The sequence below is a fragment of the Vulpes vulpes genome, unplaced genomic scaffold (genome assembly GCF_048418805.1).
Source record: "Vulpes vulpes isolate BD-2025 unplaced genomic scaffold, VulVul3 Bu000000627, whole genome shotgun sequence".
NCBI classification, from domain to species: domain Eukaryota; kingdom Metazoa; phylum Chordata; class Mammalia; order Carnivora; family Canidae; genus Vulpes; species Vulpes vulpes.
In genome coordinates, this window is record NW_027325667.1 from 2406888 (window position 1) to 2416052 (window position 9165).

Genomic DNA, 9165 nt, shown 5'->3' on the forward strand with positions numbered 1-9165 from the left:
ATTTTCTAGGATTCTCTCTAACCCCTCACCCCCACCATCTTCTGGAGGGATTTCAACTCCTTCTAGACCTTGAGCTTATCACAAAACCAGGATCTCTATCCTGAAAACCATTTCCCCACTAACACTAGTGCCTTACCACGTTTGCAAGACCTTCCTAAATGTCTGGGGTCTGAATATTCCCAAACAGACTTCAACCTCTTCAAATCTCCCTGGCAGATCTAGGTCTAAAGGGCTTCTGGCCCAGCTGACACCTGGCCCAGGGACTGACAAGTCTCCAGCTATTTTGTTCAGGTCTCCTTTGCAAGCTGTTCTTCAGCTGGTCCCTATCACTCCTGCTCTAGGTTTGGTCTCAGGACGTCATAGCTTCAACTAGCAGCTAAGTGCTTGCTCTCCCTGCCCTCCGCCCCCCCGCTCTCCTCCAGTAGCACTCTTCTGAGCTGCCATTCAGTGTGTTCTAATGCCTACTACTGGTCCCTACTAGAATTTCCTAGGTGCTCCAAACATGGAGGATTCTGTGATTCACCATCTTCCTTAAACCAGCTAGATCTCCACAATTCCCCATCCCACACTTATTTTTAGAAAGCCTAAAACTGATGCTGCTTCAGGTTCCTGCTGTCCTTGCACTGATGGTTTTCTTGGTATCTTGGTGTTTAGGAGCTATTCGGAAGTTTAGAAGGGGCTGAGGGAGAGCTGGTGTCCCCTTCATGTTGGGTTATAAATTGGGCAATGGTGCTGCCGCCATGGTTCTAAATACAGTGGCATCTCCTAGCAGGCCCCCCACCCCTTCCACAAATCCTCCAAAATCCATGTCTGATGGGGAATCCTGGGAAGGAGCTTAGGGGGTTGAAAGCTAGGCCCATGTGTGAACTTAAGCCCATGGTGACTTGTATCAGATGAACAAGCCTGGCAAATGGTACTCCTGATACTGACCTGTAAGGAGGACCATCTTTGAGATATGCTAGCTTCTTGGCTATTACATTTTACTTAAAATCTGGATGCCCCAAAGCACTTAAAATGTGAAACCCAAGATTGGAGTAGAAACCAGGGTTTTTTGGTGCTAGGAAAGAATTACCTTGGCATCCTGACTGAAGCTCCACATGTCAAAGGGCACTGCCAGCAGACATACAGTGGTACCTAGATGTTCCCCAGAGGGCTTTCCTGAGTACCAACTTTGCTACTGAAACTTAACATTTCCAGTCATCCTCCCTACAAAACGTTCTCCATGTTTCTAACTTTAGCAAGGGACTATCAGATAACCAAACTTAATGCTGTCTTGGTAAAAGTCTCTGTAGAACTACTGCCACGTGGCTTTAGAAAGAGCCAACTCTTGTCAGCAAAAGGGCTCCCACCTTAGATATCTGGATGCCTTAGAGTCTCATACTCATGTACCCAGTACATAGGCCAGACTAGGGGATGGCTTGGTGGCTACCTGCCACAGGACTGAGGTCTAATCGAGGAGGAAGTTGTCCCAGCACATAGGGCAGGAGCCTTCAGTTCTGGACTTCACCTGGTTGAATGACTGGATAGTGGAGAGGATAGGCACTACCCTTGATCAAAACTGGAGATGTTGACGATCTTTATTACTAGACTTCAAGGCAATCCTGGCTCAAGACACTTCTCCAACATGGTCTCCGGAGAACCCTCTACTGAAATGACCAATGATGGTTGAATGTGACTAACCTAGAAAATGCTGTGAGGCCTGTCAAAGTTTGATCAGTCTTCTAGACACCTGATTCTGTGAATGTAGTTTAGGCATTGCTTTTTTCTTTTTTCTTTTTCTTTTTTTTTAAACCTTAAGCAGTTTTAGTTCACAGGACTTGAGCAGAACTATAGACTTCCATACATGCCCTCTGCCTCCCTCACATGCAGTGTCCCTCCCTTGCTGTGAATATATACCACCAGATGGTACATCTGTCCATCAATGGACCTACATGGACCAAACATCTCCCACAAAGCCCATAGCTAATATTGGGGTTAATTCTTCGTGTACATGGCTAATGAGCTTAGACAAATGACCTAACCACTATTATGGTATCTCCCTGAATATTCTGCCCTAAGAATATGGAGTAGTTTTTTCAAATTCAAACCTAATATGTTGAGGGGGGCCTTGGTTGGAGAACCTCTTGAGCTCCTTTGTATGTGACCAGGCTTTGGTCCACACAGACCTGCCTTCACACTGTTACCGTGATCCATGCAAGGAGCAGAAGCTCAAAGACCTAAAAGCACACAAAACAAGGGGCTGAGGAGGTAAGGAAGGGTGACCCAGACATAAAACTGATCTTTGAATCTGCGCTAGAGGATGGAGGTGTGAAGGTAGCAGAATTGAAGAGCATGGTGGATAGGAGCTAGTCTTGCACAGACTAGGAGCAGAGGGGAGTGCAACTTGCTGACTATACCGGGATGGGGGCCATGGAGGTAGCATTCTCTATACTCCAAGCTCCAATAGACCTTGGAGTTCCAACAACTTGGAGTCCCCTCCTGCAGGGCCTTCTGGACCATAGAAAGCAGGCTCACAAGGCCTGAGGAGGTGGGTATAACACAAGTCCTCACTGCTGCTCCTTGGTGCATCACCAGTGTCCAAAGCAGACAAGAGTCCAGGAAAGTCCCACCACGTCAATGACTGGCTGTGTGGTCACACAGGATGTCTGTCCTTTCAACTAGTAGCAATTTTCAAGCTCCTAATACTGCTGAAAAATACTAGACTTCAGCAAACTAGTAGACAAGACCTCTCTTCCCGGAAGACAGGCCAAGTCTTCCTTCAAGTTGTTGAAACCTGTAGTGCTAAGAAGTCAACTGCAAAATGGTTCTGGCAGCCTTAGGAATTCCACCCCACTTCCCTGAGGTCAGCCCAGCCAAGGTTTTTTTCCGTTGTAACCAGGAGGTTCCTGGGGGAAGTCCGGATCTCCAGGGCCCCATTGCAAAGACCCAATTACCGGGAACTGGGCAAAAACCTTGAGAGGCAAATTTGCAAAGCTTGGACTGAGCCTGAACTTCTATGTGCTTTCCAGTGGTGTTCCTCTAACCTTACTCTACTGCATTGGTGAAGTGTTAAAGTGAATCCCCTGCATATAACTGATCCAGGAAGATGAAGTCATTACTGACAACCCAGACACATTCCTTGCGCTGCCCCTGATCCTTATCAAAGGCAAGATTTATCAAGTGATAGAAGTGAAAACACAGGGAGGGGAGCAGCGCAGGCGATGCGGGCCTGGCCTTGGCGCCCCCGCGAGCCCCAGGCCGGCGACCCCGCCCGGTGAGTGGGCCCCTGGGCCCGAGCCCATGTCGGACGCCGCCGGCCGCGCGCGCACGCGGTGCTTGAGGATGATGCCCACGTCGCGCTGCTGAGCTGCTGAGCCTTGCGCTCTGCATCTCCCTGGCCTTCTGGGTGGTGTCTCTGACCGCCAGCACCTACTACGGCAACTTACACCCTATTTCTCCTTGGCGTTGGCTGTTCTCTGTCGTCGTTCCTGATTTGATCGTCTCCAATGGCTTTAAAAAGAAAAGTCTAGACCACAGTGGGGCCTTGGGAGGGCTTGTGGTTGAATTTATCCTAAGCATTGCAAATTTCAGCTCTTTTACCTCTTTGCTGATGTTTTTCCTTTCTTCTTCAAAACTCACTAAATGGAAGGGAGAAATAAAGAAGCGTCTAGATTCAGAATACAAAGAAGGTGGGCAGAGGAATTGGGTTCAGGTGTTCTGCAATGGGGCTGTGCCCACAGAGCTGGCCCTGCTGTACATGATAGAAAATGGCCCCGGGGAGATCCCGATAGATTTTTCCAAGCAGTACACCGCTTCCTGGATGTGTCTGTCTCTCTTGGCTGCACTGGCCTGCTCTGCTGGAGACACCTGGGCTTCAGAAGTGGGCCCGGTTCTGAGTAAAAGCCCGCCGAGGCTAATAACAACCTGGGAAAAAGTTCCAGTTGGGACCAATGGAGGGGTCACGGTGGTGGGCCTTGTCTCCAGTCTACTTGGCGGTACCTTTGTGGGCATCACCTACTTCCTCACACAGTTGGTCTTTGTTAATGATTTAGGCATTTCTGCTCCCCAGTGGCCAATTATTGCATTTGGGGGTTGGCTGGATTACTAGGATCAGTTGTGGACTCATATTTAGGAGATACAATGCAATTTACTGGTTTAGACGAAAGCACTGGCATGGTGGTCAACAGCCCAGCGAATGAGGTGAAGTACATAGCGGGGAAACCCATTCTTGATAACAACTGAAGAAAACAGGTTCACTGCATTGTTATTGCCCTCTTACTCCCAACTGCTGCTTGGGGTTTCTGGCCCATGGAGTGAACTTTTTTTTTCCTTTACAAAGGTTGAAAACTGTGGCAAAGTCAGCTAAATTTGCAATTCCAAGTTTCATCCTAAGAAGAATAATTGTAATGGCAAAGAGAAAATACCAGCGCTTCCCATATTCCATTGTGATGAAATTCCACATTTTTCATCTCATTAACTCCCCTGTAACAGCTGACCTCTTTGTAGTGAAAGAGATGTGTGCATAGACCTTATTCATATTTTTCTTCTGAATAGAGCTTCTTAAGCAATGAAACTATAATGTCCCTATATATTGCTGAGCTGAAAGTTCCTACGTGGTAAATACAAATTTTGTTTTGTTTAAACCAGTGTAGGGACTAAAAGTATAATGCCACTAGTACCAGTTGCCCAAATTTTAGTTTTGGGGAATTTAAACTGATGTGTGTGGAAGCCTGAATAAATGTAGTCCTGGACTTCTTCCATTACTTGCTATTTCCAGTTGTGAAAAGTGTGGAGTTTAAGTTCTTAGTATGCTTCTCCACATTTGTTTTTCCTTCCTCAGGGTTAGAATGAAAATAAAGTATATGTCTTTTTCATATGACCATTGGAATGCACGAAAAAATTATTTTTAAGTGAAAGAGATTTATCTTCTATCTAAAAAAGTGCACCTTACATTTCAGTTGATTTCTGAGCAGAAATTATTCTGAATTCAATATTTGTTAATGTATTTTCTAGCTTTCTTTGAAATTTGTATAGGAATCTGTTTTACTTTGGCATCCTGAATAGTCACTGGAAAACTATTGTAATTAGTTTTTTCATTTGCTACCTAGAATTCATTGGAAGATGCTATGACTTCTATTCTGAGCTTAAGTTATGCTCTCCTGTACAATACAGACTCAACTAAAATGAAAAAAAAAAGTGAAAACACAAACGGTTTTGAACTTCATATACCACAGGACTCCATTTCTATATAGTTCTTCACCCTTGTCTGAAACTTCTGCATATTATTTGCAGCAGTTCTCCACCGCTGTATGGTATTTCGTTATAAACCTACTATGGCTTATACATTCTAGTGTCATACACTCAGTGGGCTGCACTAACTGTAACCGTCCCCAAGCTGTCATGTCGAATATGGCAACTGGTGTACAGAAATGCGCTCTATGCACTCTGCAGTAAAACCCGTGTTCTAGGCTTCATGCCTGGCTTCAGAGTGTGAAGTGGTGAGGGGAACACATTGGAATGGCCTTCCAAAAAGTAATTCACTTTGACAGAGCAACTGGAACACTCCTATTGATTTGCCGAGGCTTAGTAAAATCTATAACCCTGCCTTGCTGTTGACTTGGTATAATCTTTCAAGATGGAAATGCATTGGAGGTGTTTCCTGCTAAGAAATAGGTGTGGGAGTGGGGGGTTCCTGGGATACTCCAAGGGAAACGAGGTCACCTTTCCTTCCAGCTCAACATGTCCCCACCTCTGAAGATGGAGGTGAAGATCAAAGAGCCTAAGGCAACTATCCTAACCACCTCACTCCTTAATGACTATGCCTGCTGCCTCTAGAACAAGATAATGGCAAGTGTTCTCTCATCTTGTCTGCAGCCTGGTAAGACCAGGGTGTTGAGAGGCTGAAAGAAAAGGCTTCACTGGTGATGTCCTAACGTAGGCCATGTGACCTTCTGTTACCGCTGAAGAAACAGCAAATGGAATCCTGCTTTCTCCTGTCTTCTGAGCAGGACTCTTGTCCGTGTGGCACATCGTGGGTAGTAAAAACACAAGTGGCTCTCTGGATCCTCGGAACTATGTGTAGTTTAAGACAACCATGGTAGAGACTATAGAAGTCTCTAGACTTCTATAGAAGTCTCTAGAAGTATAGAGCTGAAGGGGACTTGGGCCTCCAAGGACACTAGGAAATAGGCTGAAAATGTTCAGAGAAAGTCACAGCCAGTACAACTCACTCAGCTTGTTTTCCTCTAGACCTCATTCCCCAGACTCTGGCTCCTAGGCCTACACTGGTTCAAAGAATCCCTTGGAGGCTGGTACCTACTCAAGAATTGCCCAATAAGCAATTCCTAGGTCTGCATTCAAGTCCTTGCCTATTTGGTTGATGTTGGAGCTCTAGGAAGCCTGGCCAGGTGGGGCTTCCAACCAGTTCAACTAGTAATATGGCTGTACCTACCTATACAAGTGGGTTTCTGTATGTGGTTCTTGAGTCTCAACCCAGCTTGGTGCCCTAACCATGTGTGGGCAGGTAACTTAAGACTTATTTACCAGTGGAAAACCACTAAACCAGCAAAGCTAAAGCCACCAGGGTTTCCCACTGACCTACTTTTCTGCTTGTATTTTCAGTAGAAGGAAAAACCCATTTGTATCCTATAGAACATTAGTGGGGGGGGGGCGAACAATGTGGCCTATAACTAATGGATGCTAGTCCATTCCAATATGGAGTACCTAGAGTGGTCAAGGCAAGATGGGGGAAGTGTAGGGGTCCTCAACTCCTGCTCCCACAAACTTCCCTAAATAACTTTCAAAACATCCTGAACACCTATGAATACAACCTGAGATGTAAAGAAAACAGCTGGAATGCTACAGTTTTTGCTCCTGACAAGGAGTGGAAGGGGGGGAACCATGACAAGCCTAGGTGAAAGTGAAGCCCCCACAAGCTTCCAGGCATGAAAACCCAGCCATGGGCAAGTGGGAACTTAAAAAAAAAAATCCATGCCTGAGCTTTCCCTGACTGAAAAGTGCTTAGCAGGGAAGTAGAGCAGACTCAGGGAGGGGGCAGTGAAGCTTCAAGATTCCTGAAGACCCTAGTGGAGGAGCACCCGGAGGAAAGCTCATAGCAAATCGTGGCCTGATCTCGGTAAAGGGCCAGAGCACCACAACCCTCCTGGACATTTGGGAGAAGCCTGCCAGTTACATGGGCCTGCTCCAGAGCTCTTTGTCCTAGAGCCCAGCAATGGAGGTGGCTGTCCTCTATTCCCTTCAGGAGAAGGGGGTCCCTGGGAGTGTAGGTCCAGGAGCGCAGGGCCCTGGATCTGAGGACACCTAAGTGGACAAAGCTGGCTATCCTGTTCCCCCAGGGAGACTGGTGGAAATGCGGAGGGCACAGGAAAACAAGAGCTTTCCTGCTACTGGGCACCCTGCAAGTTGTACAGATTGGTGCATCTTCACCTGTCCCCGGGAGCATCTGGACCAGTGTGGACGAGGAGGCCCCGGTTCAGTACTCACACGGAGCTCTTGGCTCTGGAGATCTGGCTGCCTCCATTTTTTTTTTTTCTCCTCGACTTTCATAAGGAAGGGGCAAGACCTAGGGAACAAAGGCCTCACAGGACAAACAGCTCATACTGAGTCCTGCACCTGGCAAGAGGCAGGGCATCTCCTCTCAGGCACAGACACCTGAGAATCCATGCAACAGGCCCCTCCCCAGAACTACAGTAGAATAAAGGAAAAGCAAGCTCACTGGACAAGCAGCGCTGGAAAGCTCCAGGGCTGAAGGGGAAAACAGCATAAAGAAGAGGGTTGGAGATGCCTGGATGGCTCAGCAGTTGAGCATCTGCCTTCACCTCAGGTCATGATCCCAGGATTTGGGATCAAGTCCCACACTGGGCTCCTTGCAGGGAGTCCGCTTCTCCCTCTGCCTGTGTCTTTGTGTCTCTCACGAATAAATTTTGAACAAAAAACCCACCCTCTTTCGTTAATCACAACTTTTTTTTGTATAAAGTTAAAAATTCCCAAGATTTTTCTCTTCCCACCTTAGCTACATTTTACCAACTTGTTTCTAAGCTTTTTCCTTTTGGACTTTCATATTGCTACAATTACATGTTTTAGATAGATCTCTTCTGGATTCCCTTCAATGTAGTCAGCTTAATTCTGGTAGACCCATGGGATATGGGGGGGGGTTGTCTCATTTTGTTTTCCAATGATAAAAGTTAATACCTTCTAACGCCTGGATCAAGATACACCCAAAACCAATTGGAACACCATGTTGGCTCATTCTGTGAGACTTCAGTCTCTTCCCAGTCTGCCCCCCTCTTCTATCTTTACATTTTTGTAGTTGATGAGTATTTCTGGTTTACTTAAATTTAGAATTGAGCATCTTCAAACATACAGAATGAAATCCATTCTAAACCAGGAGGATCACCCTCTAGGGTCCCCTTTGGGAGACTCTATTATCTACTCCACCTTTTTTTTTTTCTTTTCCCCTTTTGCTATTTTAAAAATTTTCACTTTAATGGTCCTTTTTCTTGTCTGGCCTTATTTAAAAACACTGAATCATGAATGAAAGATCACCAATACCGAAGAAATACAAGACTTAAAGTATGAGCAACCATATGCCAACAAATCAGTCAATCTAGAAGAAAACCAATGCTTGGGAATCATGATGCCTGATTTCAGGCTGTATCACAAAGCTGATCATTAAGACCATTATAGCACTGGCACAGACACTAGATCAATGGAACAGAACCCAGAAATGGACCCTAAACTCTGGTCAACTAATACTGGATAAAGCAGGAAAGAATATCCCCTGGAAAAAGGACACTCTTCAAAAAAAAAAAAAAGGTGCTGGGAGAATTGGACCACCACATGCAGAAGAATGGAACTGGACCATTCTTACACCATACACAAAGATAAACTCCAAATGGCTGAAATATCTAAATGTGAGACAAGAATACAACATCCTAGAGAATGGACAAAAACCTTGAATTTGTCCACAGCATCTTGCAAGACCAAACTAATAAAGGTGAGGGAAACCAAAGCAAAAATGAACTTGAAACTTCAAGATTAAAAGCTTCTGAACAGCAAAAGAAACCAACTAAAAGACAACCTACAGAGTGGGGGAAGATACTTGCAAATGACCTATCAGATAAAGGGCTAGTATCCAAGATCTATAAAGAGCTTATCAAACTCAAC

At 45.7% G+C, this 9165-nt stretch overlaps 1 pseudogene; it reads left to right on the plus strand.

Moving 5' to 3' along the window:
• The first annotated feature begins 2400 nt into the window (after positions 1–2400).
• On the plus strand, positions 2401–4393 carry LOC140596360 (transmembrane protein 19 pseudogene; annotated as a pseudogene).
• The last annotated feature ends 4772 nt before the right edge of the window (positions 4394–9165 follow it).